General features: G+C 32.5%; 1 protein-coding gene and 1 non-coding gene across 8 annotated transcripts in view; one reads left to right on the forward strand and one right to left on the reverse strand.

Moving 5' to 3' along the window:
* The window catches only part of LOC146535044 (uncharacterized), a 65,558-nt gene that overhangs the window by 26,142 nt on the left and 26,276 nt on the right, over positions 1-13,140 (forward strand). The gene's annotated exons all lie outside the window — the stretch shown is intronic.
* Positions 11,732-11,803, reverse strand: TRNAE-CUC (transfer RNA glutamic acid (anticodon CUC)). The gene has a single exon. It is a non-coding gene; the product is annotated as a tRNA-Glu (tRNA).

Below are 13,140 nucleotides of genomic sequence, written 5' to 3' on the forward strand. Positions count from 1 at the left end.
AAAAAATATCATTTGACAACAGGATGCAATTTACTTAATAATTTTATAACATTTGCATGTAATGTTTACACATTCCTAATGACTGTACAGCAATAATAGTTTTATCATGTGTAGCAGTATAATGGATACAAGACCATACTTTTAATTAATTTATACATATTTACTGGTGAGATACTTCTTATTTTCATAGATCAATTAGATTTTAGAATAAGCAAAGACCTAGTGACTTAATGGTATGTTACTACGTGCTTCACCTATCATCTATATTGTGACTTTAGTAATTACTTCACTAAATGTTATCCAGTCAAGTCCAGTAAGAACACTGCCTCCAGCTATAAATTTAAAAAAAAAACTATTTTCATTGTCATTAACAGTACGTGTGTATAGAGTGACAAAAATTTGCTTTCTAACTTGCATAACGTGACAAATTGATTGACTCTACATTTTCTATAGATTTTAATTGTATTGTATTATTTTTCTTTAGCTTTACGCTGTATCCCGCATATAGCCGGGTAGGCAGAGGGAGCTTAGTGTTTAAACACTCCGTTCCCCTCTTCCACTCAAGTTTTGGGACATAACATGTTGAGATGTACATAGTACTTACATAATTATATTGGTAGGTCGTAGGTCACAAGTAAAACAATAAAAAACAAGGTTACTTTAACCTTAAATATATAAATAATCGTAGTTGATTTTAAATCATTATAATGTAATGAATCACATGTGACGTGTAATGCGGCCTTGAAACAAAGCTGCCTACACTGCAATGTTTTATGCACCTACATACTCGTGGCTCGTACATACCTGCGCGGCTTAAATATCTATACTTATATTATAAAGTTGAAGAGTTTGTTTGGTGTCGTATTGTATAGATTGTAGTCCATTTATCGCGGAGGGCTGTAGTCCATAGTAAATAGTTTTATTTGTTTTGATGTATATATATATATATATATTACTTCTAGTTGCACATGGGAGAGAAGCCCCAAATAACAATCTAGTTCACTATATTTCTGTAAGGATTAAACAAATATCTATTAAAAATAAATAATATTGTATACAATGATATATGGTTGCCTTAAGATATTTCTGATTATGTAACGTGATTACGAGTTCGATCGGGGAGTGTTTATATGTTCCTATTATACACATGACTTTAGGCCAATTTCAATTAAGACAAATTATTTTTTTATCCTATTTTCATAATTTTTAATTTTATTAAGTGTCATTCCACATCTAGAAAAGAAAAACAGTTTTTAGAAATCGTATCTTTTTATCCTTACATTTATAACAAAACCATAAATCTTATATTATATAATAAATGATCAAAAAATACTTCTACCTATTACCAAATATTCCCTCAGCTCCCGACACAATTGTCAATCTAATCACGTAGCATTTGAAAGGGCGACCACTGGCCACCACCGACACCGGCCGCTACAGTCGTGACCACAAGGTTGTGGTCACATTGCTTGCGCTTTTCAATGAACTAACGCAGAAAATACAAACTTTTTAATTTGCTTTTAAAATTACAATTTAAAATATCTTCTAATTTATTGATGTTTCTCATTTTTAAATATATATATATATATATATATATATATATTTATTATCAAGCTTTAATCCTCCACGCACCGATAAATAAATATGTAGAGAAAAAGACTACACAATAAGTTGAAGTTACATTAGTAACACGGAAATATGCCATTAAAAAGATCATAATACATATATTGTATGCAGATAACTATATCACGGGAAAAATCAGGACTTTCCATTTCACGCTTTAAAGTGGACGAAAACACCAATAACATAAAATGTTACAATATCTCATAAAACTCTCCCAATACAACATTTTACAAATATTATACATACAACAATCTGCTAAGCTTCCCATGCTGATATTTAAATATATTATTATATAGTTTAATATTTTGCAAATAATGATTATCCACTTTCATATAATATGTTTACAAAATATTTAAAAGCGAACTTCCCGTGTGAACCCACCGCAATATGTTTATAAACGCCGACTCACGCTTAACGGGACGCGCACGAAACGGAATTAAAATTTAAATGAGCGTGTACGTGTATCGCATATCGATGTCTCTGGTAATTATTTCTATAATATTTTTTTTTAATCTAGGTTATATTCATTATTGAATGCTTGTATGTTTGTTCTATAATTTCACGGCTTCATGCCTTATCCCTCATAGATAATGTAGAGAGAATCTTATATGTTTTATAACATTCCCTTCGCTAGTTTTTATTAAATTTTCAGACATTGCGTGTTGAGTGGCGGAACACAACGCCGCGGTTTGTCTTGTGTTTAAATACGACATTATTATGTCGACCGGTAGCTATGTAACTTTGTTATAAAATCTAAGAAATTGAATTTAATTCACTTGTAATAATTGTATCATAATGAAACTATTTTAAATTTTTTTTAAGCTAGTTATATTTCAAGTTTGAGTAACATCCAAATCTCGCAAGAATGGGCTTATAGTTGTATTATAGGTACCAAACATCTCGACCCTTTCACGTTCTTATCACGATTCGTTCCGTTTCAATATTCCGCTTTTTATAGTAGGTATAGCTAACAATAAATGACAATTTTAAATGGCGTGAAATTAACATGAAATTTTTGATTTGAGTATCCAAGGCGTATTAGGCGTATAAAAAATGCTATATATTTTTTTTAGCATCGCGATGTATACTTAAGCGATATATAAATAAATACTCATGTACCACGAAAGGCAGTAGAAACTTAGTTTAAAATATTCCGTTACCTAAGAACAACTATATTGTAGATATGCGGGATATAGCAGGAAGCAAGAATAAAAATGCCTAAATATTTCCGTTACGCGACGGAAGTATACAATTTTTTACACAAACTCAGGTTAACAACTGGTGAGTGTAGCTATGTTTCGTTCCCCTCGCCGCTCTTGTACGTTATGAGTTACGTCTTTATAACGTTTATTGTTATTCCTTTTATATATTAACGTATATAACTATATATAGGAAATTTTGAACGCCGTGAATTATGCCTTTGTCTGCCTTGCTACATGAGAAAAAGCGTAAAGCTCTTTTTATTAAATTAAGTTATAAACCTAATTCACGGTTTTAGGCAAAGAGAACCTAATGTTATAACTTAATGACATCCCATTGATCGTTAATTGACTGAACTCAACGCTGTGCTTTATCAGCCAGTTCGAGGACCTAAAGGTATCTAATTCACAGAGATCGAATCCACACAGTCATCGTCTTTACCGACTGCGCTACTGGCGTCGGTAGATATGAGTTGTTTAAATAATTTCAAAACGCACACACCGTATTGCGTGAAAGGTGGCAATTAGTTAGAATCTCGGTTACCCGACCGTGGATAATTGAACCCAGTTTTAGACGAAAAACTCTCACTTGTGCAAAAGGGAACTTTTGGACTGTTTTAATTTTTTTTTCATTTCTTGTTGATGTTTATACGGTTGTTCAAGTTTTAGATAATTGCTTATTAAAATGTATGTTATATTTAAATTATTTTCATTTCTCCAAATCTCGCAGACAAAACAGCGTCAAGTTGTGGCACTTATCACGTAATGTGTTTTTAGCTCGTAACTACAAATTGTTTGAAGAATAATTTTGATTATGTATTTATTTTAGTATGGCGCTCTTTTTAATACCACGATTTCCGCGCGCAATAATTACGTTCGTCTACAAAATAATAGAAGTCCTTTTACTTTGTTATCGACCGGGTTCTGATATTAGTTTCTAGGCTACGTCTAGTACAGATGATAAATAAAATTTAAAGTACAATATCAAAATATAAATAAAAAAAGATGTTTTATAAAAAAAAAACATTTTATTCCAAAAATATTTCATCAGATGTTAATAATTCTGTTTGTAGAGCTTTACAGTAATTATTAATTAAAATTACTTAAAATAATCCACTGCAGGAGTAACAAATCACAATAGAACTGGTATGTGATTACTTAACTGATGGTATCTATGTATTGTCCGCAACAAACACTGGAATTAGCAGATTTGAATCACAATATGTGAAAGTCACAAAATATAGCTACGAGTATGTCGATGTTTATGTTTGTACTTAAATACAATTCCTTTATAATAATTTTACATTATTTAATTTGGTTATTTAAAGAATTAAAGTGTAAATTTTAGTAGAAACACTGCCCTATACTAAACTAGACTTGTAGTTTACATCCTGCTTCTTTTTATTTTATTTTTTAACTTTACTCTATATCCGGGCGGAACTTAACGCAGCGTTTTGCCTGTTTACCAGAGCACAGAAATTAAAACCACAACCTATCGAGCTTAGAGTCGCACTCTTTTCAGTTGCGAAATATAACACTCATAAATAAGTACCTAAGGTCTTTTAAGGAACTCATATCGCACTACATTTTTCACCGTAAAATCATTAAAATGCAATACACGTTTCAAGAAGTCAACAATGGTCAATACAGAACAAAACGAATAACTTTCATTCAGCTTTTTTTCCTTTATTAGCTAGCTCACGTACCGCGACGTCGGCGCTTTCAAATTACAAAAGTACACATAAGATATAAACATTTATTCTAATCCTTGATAGTATTACATAACAGCTTCACGCTTTTTCCCGCTTAGCAGAGTTTGCAGAGAAAACCTAGTGTTAAGACACTCGGTTCTCTATTTTTTTCACGAGAATATGAGGTTTAGTAGGTACAATAATTCTAATTGTGGCAATGCGAGAATTTAAGTTAAACATTTGCTATTTATACTAAGATGTCTTCCTTTTTTTTGTTTTCACGCTGTGTATGGGATACAGCAGGGTAGACAGGGGGAACCTAGTGTTAAGATTTAAGACACTTTGTTCCCCATGCATCGCTGAATTTTTGAGATATTGCGTGCAGAACACATTGCCGCGCTTTGTCTTATTACCACATCAAAAATATTAAAATATAATAATAATAATTAATAAATAGGTCCTTTACCCGAGTAGGTACCCAACCCACAACCGTCGCGTTTACAGTCACTTGCGCTATTGCGCCACGACGGCCTCACTAAAGTGCTACTTTCTTAAAACTAAATAAATACATGAAACAAATGAATTAGCTTTTTCAGTACCTAAATTGTAACAAATAATAGAAATCCAAGTATTTTTGATATCGTAGAAAATGACGCAAAAATAATTTATAATACATGCTTTTAAATACCAAATCATTGTAAATTATATGAATAAAAACGTGGGAACTATTTATTTATTGCATATAAATCGGAATTTATTTCCCTTTATTGATTATATTATTTCATAAGATTTATGCAAATTACAACAACCTCTCGTAAAACTATAAAATATTGTTTTAACTAATTTTATTACTAATTTGCATTTATAAAGATGGAAATTCGAGTCCGTCGTGGCGCAACGGCGTCGTGTCTGCCTGAAAATATGACAGGTGTTTGTCCGATTCCCAGTTAGGGTAAGAAAACGCTCGAAAAAATATTAAACATCTTTGTTCTAAATTATCTAATTTTGTTTAGACAGTCAACACATACTGTAGCCTCTGCGCCATTGCCATTGAAATGTTAGCCTTTTCTTTAGCCTTCTTAGTCTTTCTAAATAAACCGTCTGTCCTGATCGTCAGAAAAATATTATTTCAACTTGCACCAGAGCGGTTCCTAAGATTAGCACGTTCAACCAAACAAAATTATAGGTTTGTAATATTAATATAGAAAAAAAAAACAACTATTCAATTATCAAGACCTACTTGATGTTATTTATAAAACAAATATACATATATGGAAAATTCATCTACGAACGGAAAACCATATTGCGAAACGAATTAGCTAATCGTGTATTTACTTTAGGTGAAAATAGTTGGTCGGCTACCACTTACCAGTACCACTGACGAGTTAGGTATGAATGAGCGAAAGTCTCGACGTGATTCTAGTGCTAATCACATTCCGTACAGTCCGTTCTCATTTGCTTATGGAATTGAAATGTGTTAACTTATTTACTTAAGTAAGCTTTATGTTTTTTTTTACTTCTCTCTTACATTACATAAATCTGTAAAACAGGCATAGGTGCAGTGCAGTAAAAAAGAGATCATGCTCCACAATAAAAGAATGTATGTTAAAAAAAGGGTTCCAGTTAAATTAAAGCCTTCACTTATAATATATAGAGGCCAGCCGTGGCGTAGAGGCACAAAATTGTGCCTGTAAACGCGACTGGTTGTGGGTTCGATCCTCACTCGGGGAACTGAAATATTCATTTAACTTCGCTCTGCTAATTGCTCTGCTAAATATTTTTTTTTCTTACTTATAACAAAATAATTAATATTTACAATATATACCTAAACTGTCAGACATTCACAATTAGAATATATTTTCCAAATCTACCCCATTAAAATTTTGTTTATATTTTTTTTACATAGATCACCATTTTTAGCTAATCCTACAAATATATTCCTAAATATGCCCTTAAAATATGACTATGTAGTTTAATGACAAGAAAACTTACCAATAGATAATCTGACCCCCCGACGGATGCCACGTGTGAAATTAGAAATCGGAACTAAGTTTCCCCGCGCTTCCGCCGGTAATGATCTTAATGTGGATCTGTTATACGCATAGAAATCGGTAAAAGAGACAAACTCATTGATTTACAATTTTTAAATAAATTATAGATATAATCATCGTAATCAGAGACCTTTTTATGAGCTTAAAAAAGCAAAAGTCTAAGGATACCATGGTGCACTGGGATAGTAAATCCCTAGTTGAGAATGACATTGACAAGACATAACCTGGCGTTGATTTCTGTCATTCAACATGTAATATCTTGAAACAAGACATACTGGTAAAAGGAGTGTCTTGTCACTAGATTATTTCTGCCGCTCCTGCAATGCAAAAGAAGGGTGAAGCTAATTTGATTAATATTTTAATTTCTTTGTTCTGGTTGCGAGGCAAAGCGTGGCGTTAGGTTTGAATGCATGGTCACTCAACAATTAATGCCTCTAGATCTCGGTGGAAAGAAGGGAATGGAAATGTCATAATGGGTACTGAGTGTCTTAACACTAGTTTTCTCTGCAAAACAGTTACAGCATGACGTTAAAAAGAAATAAAATATAATTAAATAAAATCTATTTGTCAACCTACCAACATAAACTACCAATTATTTCAGCTCAGTTTTACAGTCTTTAAACAATCTACCTACGCAAGAGAGAACCGTTGGGTAAATTTTAAAAGTATCTTTTTATTTATTACAAAAGAAAGTCAATAACAATCGATGATCGATTGCAAGCTTGCTTAAACCAAAACTAAACACATTTCACAGCGGAGCATCAGTAATTGTATTTACAACATTACTTCGTTTTCTTTTATTATAGTTTACATTATCATTTACTTGTTATACCTAATCTGAAATATTTTGATATATATCGTATTAGATTCGAATTCTTTTTATATAGTAATTTATTAAGCTTTTCTAACTACATTATATTTCTTTACATTTATAGGCTTTCAAAGTATAAACCACTTAAGTCTTTTTTAGTTATTTTTTTTTTTTTTTTTTTTTATTTTAAAAAACTACATCCACGGGCTCATAGTTGCCCGTGCCTTTTTTTATTTTAAGAAAGTTCTTTTAATGTGGCGTACTTAATTTTGGGACAATTTAAACTGTACTTATATCTAGAGCTTATACTAGAGGGGTTGGATGAGACCCCTACCGACAATTTTTTTTTTTTTTTTTTTTTTTTTTTTTTTTTAATTTTAAAAATATATTATAATTATTAGAGAAATTATTAGAATAAAAATTATAATTATTAGAGTCTTTTGTATAATTATTATAGTCTTTTGTATAATTATTATGTATATAGGTGTGGAATTTTAGATTTGGCCTGGCTTATGCAGAACGCCTTCCTTAAGTTTTTGGATCAGTGCCTCTATCACCCTATCGTCTCTTTGTGACATTGCCCCTTTTAGGTTCGCCTCCACCACCTCCGTAAATGAAGCGCCCACCGCTCGGCTGATGAAGTTGCCTATTGCGTCACCGCCATCGTCAGAGTAATAGACACAGGTGTTGGTGTGTCTCGTCACTGCGACGACTGCGTGAGAGACGCTCTCATGTACTCGGATCCGTGCGCGTCCGGTTCGGACGATGACGACGTCTGCGAAGGTCTGCCCCTGAGCCTCATGGATAGTCATGACTCGCGAACCTGCTCCAGCTCCATATCCCTGGTCTTTCAGCTGCCTCTTCTCCTCCTGCGTGTGGACCAGATATAGGGTGCCGTCGTTTTTAGTTATTTTCTTTCTGTTAAAAATGACATGAAAGAATGGAATCTATTAAGTCCTTGACCTTTTCGGCTTAATAAAATAAATTGCATGTGGGAATAAAACAATAAAAACGAAGTGATTTAATTTCTCATTTCTTCAACAAATCATTGAACCCGCCTTGGTTGCAACTGCATCGGGATTACATTCGCAGACAAACGACGCGGTGAGAAGTCAACCGCGTCGTATCTACTATTCTACTTGAGCTGGCAATGACACGCGTAAAAACTATATAATTTCACTTTTAAAGTTATCTTTTAAGTAAAAAATATTTATATTTACGTCTAAAGTCTATTTCAATTTCGTTAGACATTTAGGACAGACAAAATATTCAGTTCCACTGTGGAAAGTGCAGAACGGACTGTCGTAAGATAGAGTTCTGTCTACCTACCCTAAAAAAAATGTCTGAAGTAGGATTAGAGCCCACAACCTTCATGTAAACTCAGATGTTCGTCTACTGAGCCGAGACAAATCAAAAATTCATTCAAAGCCGTAATTAAATCCAATCAATGTTGACCAACTCAATTACGTGTTTCGATGCAAATCGAAAATGGATAGTGTTGTAATATTTCTGCCGAATTTACCGATTAATGACCGAACATTAGTGATGTTCTCATTCGTGTTGCGTAAAAATTTATGGTTGTCGTGTTTTGGCGAGATCTTGTAATGATATTCATTAAGTTTAATTAGAAGCTGTAAAGTTTTATATAGGTGTAACTTTAATTATTATTGATTAAGTAGCCATTTTAGTTAATGTCAGATTTATTAGTCCTTTTAATTTTGAAATGATCAAATAATATTTGTCAGTATAAAGTAGTTATTGTATGATTTTCTATAATAAGTAACAAAACTTATTTAAGAAATTCATGTTACTCAATCAAATAATCAGTTTTCATTGTTACTTGTAGCTTATTTGATGTGTCGAGTTGTCGACTACATTTTTTAGTTTCAAACTAATTAAAAAAATAAGCCATCATTTTGAATTGTTGCAAGGCATGCGTTTTCAGAGCAAAGTTTTAAAACAATACGCTAATTTTTATTATTTTTCCAAACCACACCGTGGAGTGTGGTCCTTGTCTATCAAGTATTTAAAATAATATTATTTACAATCTGACACAACCGCCACTGTCACTATAATAAAGCCACTACAACATTGTCGACACAAAATCAATCATTTGCATTTTGGCTATAATTAATCAAGTATACTTAGAGTTGCGTTATATTTATTATTTGCATACAAACGAGGCCTTGACGGCGTGCTACTGGTCATTCAATTATAGAGATCAATATATATTAAGTAAGCTATGAACTAGCTATGTATTGCACCATTAATCACTTGTCCATTATGTCAATTAGGGTATATCTATTTTGTCGGAGCTTTGTGCAAAATGTCGAAATAAACTTGGAAATGCCTCGTAAAAGATATATTGCTAAACTATAATTGCTATATCTGTAGATACTAATATTATATATAAAGTAGATGAGTTATAACAACGCGCTATTCTTAGGAACTACTGGTTCAAATTGATATACACGTAAGGCTATATACTCGTATATAAGCTGTACATAATGTCAATCATTTTCATGTAATCCAATATATCTGTGGTCTGAGTTTCATACCCAAAGCTTAGAATATGTCATAACTCATAAGTCATACAACTTATTATTATTATTTCTTTTGGGTTACTTTGTGGGAAACAGCGTGAAGCTGACTAGCTAGACAGAGGGAACCTAATGTTAAGATACTCCATACTCCTTCCTTACTTTCTGTCCAATTGTCGAGTGGCGAATCTTAACGAAACATTTTGTCTACTAGAGCGGAGAAAAGATAACCATTTAAATATAAACATTTCCCCGAGTCGGGATCGAACTCGCAATTACCACAGTCAAACTGAGCCGCTATGGAACCTAAGATTATTATCTGACCTTATTCCCACCACGGTATAACTAAGCGAGTTTAATTGTTCGCACCGATGTCCGAGCGCCGCGCGCCGTGCCATCTTCCGCGTTACATCACTATTACGTAACACGTAACCCATCGATTTGTCTCAAAATGACTGGTTTGGGAAAATCGATTTTCTAGTTTGACGATTTATGTCATCGGAATTTTTGATTATAACCGAATTAATGAGATAACTTTAGTTATGGTTATTGCGGGTTATAAACAATTCGCATTGCGTAAAGTAATTAATTATTTAAATATTTTAAATACTTATTTGATTTTGTTTTATATATCGGTTAAACTTGAAATTACTAATAATTTCATGTTTAGGAAAATTAAATTAGTAAAATTTTTAGCAAAATTTTATGATCTGTTATTCGGTTTTTCTTTGGTGTGGACGGCAGCACTAACCAAAACGGGGAAACAAAAATTTATCGGAATTTGAATAAACAATATTCAAATTCCGCTACGTTAACTTTTTTACATATTTTCTAATTATTTTTTTTTGCTGTAGAATTACATTTTAAAAAAATATATTTATAAATATATACAGACAAGTCTACCTAACCTCGCTACAAAATTGTAGTCTTGAAAGTAGTCAAGTGATATTATTTTTACAATATTACGCGTATTTATATACCGTACCGCGGTTTTGCGGTTGTGCCAAACCAAACAATTGTAACAGTGGTTTGTCTTAATTTTTTCTTTGTTTTTCTTTTCATTTCCTTTATTATTTCTTTCGAAATAGTTTTTTAAAAATACTTAATGAAATTTACAGTTCTTCATTATAAATGTACGTATAATCGTGAGAATGTGTTATCTAATAATATTTTTTGCCGTCGTGGCGCAGCGGTTCATTGTTTGACTGCAAACGCGAACGGTTGTGGCTTCGATTGCCTTGCTAGAGAATGATATATTTTCTTATTCTCACTTTGGTAAAAAGTAAAAGTGCGGCGTTGAACAACGCCGTTTAAACGGGGAAAATGAGGACACTAGCTTATTTCTAACTGTCCAACTCTATGCGATACAGGGCGAAGTAAAAATTTAAAAAATGTATTTTTTTATATCTTAGCGTGCTCTTTCAGCTAGTAAATTAATATACTAGGAACAGCATTTTGTAACACGACACAAACAAAAAACTAGGCCTAATCATCACAATGGCTGCACAAGGCACATTCTCATCGTTACGAAAAACGTTACACTGATTACTGATAACGAGATGATTCTGATAAGGGCCCACTTATCTACAGCTACTTGCTGTTAGATGGCGTTACGTAAAGCGTTTGACATTTCCGCTTTTGTACTAACAATGTGGAGATAAGATTTAATTACTTATAACTGACGGTAGAGGGCGTAGCGCTATTGCATTGTCTACTTTACTAATTATTTTTTGTGTTTGCTATTGATTTACTATTTACATCTCATAAAATAACTTTTTTGTAAATAATTAAGATAGCCGAGATAAAAAAAGACCATTTCCGATACCGGGAATCGAACCCGAGCCTCCTGGGTGAGAGCCAGGTATCCTAGCCACTAGACCATATCGGATGCATTATATAAATCTAAAATGCTTTATAGTATTCTTCGTAATCTATTAATATAGAATACTTATAAGATACCATTGACAAATTCTGAATATAGTTTTAAGCTTCACACTTCATCTGAAGCAATGCATGTAGAGTGGCGGAAGTCAACACAGCACTTTAGACAAATAATACATAAAAAATCTAACAAAAAATAATAATACATCAAAGTAAAATCACCATACAAAATAAAGAAGGTTGTTAACCACGCGTCCCCCGCGTCGGTTAAAGAACTCCCCTTGCATAATAGTCTATTTATAACAAACCGATGAGGGCTTCCAGTTCCAAGAGGAGAACAATGGTAAAAGCGGCATAATAACCAATTACAAACAATACAAAAAAAATACTATTATAAAGTTTCTTATTCGGAGCAAGGTTGACGAATTCCCATAGTACGTACTAAACGTACAATAGTATTTCCCGCCATGTTTTACTACACATAGCAAATTATTATTGTTATAATTGTATTATTGTTATTAATTTAGTTTGACAGTCCCATTGGCTCAGTGGTTTACTTATCTAATACTGCTAGGTCTGTTTTAATTTCGTTGCACATGCAATAACTGACAAATATACATAATACTTGTATTTATTTATTTTTGAAGCAATCATGGCAGCAGCTATAATGCTCGTGGAAATGAATTAATTTTATTGTGTCACTCAGTTAAAAGTGTTAGTCACGTAAAGTGTGGCGTTAAGTTCCGCCACTCAACACTAAATGTCTGTTGGGGCTCATCGCCGGGCTTTATCTCGTCACCAGAGCGAGGAAATGAAAATATTAAATATTACAATCAGGAGTGGGAATCGAAACTTCAACCGTCGGGTTTACAGTTTGTGCCCTTGCATCACGACGGCCTTATTGGATGAATTTAGTCAGATCCATCTAATTAGCATAAACTTGACGCCAGTAGCCATATTTAAAATGAATAATAGGAATTATTTTGAAATATTGTTATTTCGTTATAATAAGTGTACGTTGTATAATATATTTAGTGATAAATCACTCCTTTCTAAATATTGTATAGACACTACGGTGTACATGTTTCATTTTTAGTTCAGCATTTATACATAATGTGTTATGGTTATTTTTTTACCGTGTATTATGCATGTATGTACGTTCTTTTGTTAATATGTAATGGCTAAAATAGTGAACTGTTATAAATTTATAATTTACTTGTCTATATTACAAATTGCAAGAGATATTATAAAATATATTAACTGATGTCCTCAATAGTCGGTCGTTGAAATCCCTCTAGAAGTCTAGAGTCTAGGTAAAAGAAAAAAAACTGCTCTTCTTTATAA

The sequence above is a fragment of the Heliconius melpomene genome, chromosome 10, assembly GCF_056956725.1.
Source record: "Heliconius melpomene rosina isolate 202511_hmr_F chromosome 10, ASM5695672v1, whole genome shotgun sequence".
NCBI classification, from domain to species: Eukaryota; Metazoa; Arthropoda; class Insecta; order Lepidoptera; family Nymphalidae; genus Heliconius; species Heliconius melpomene.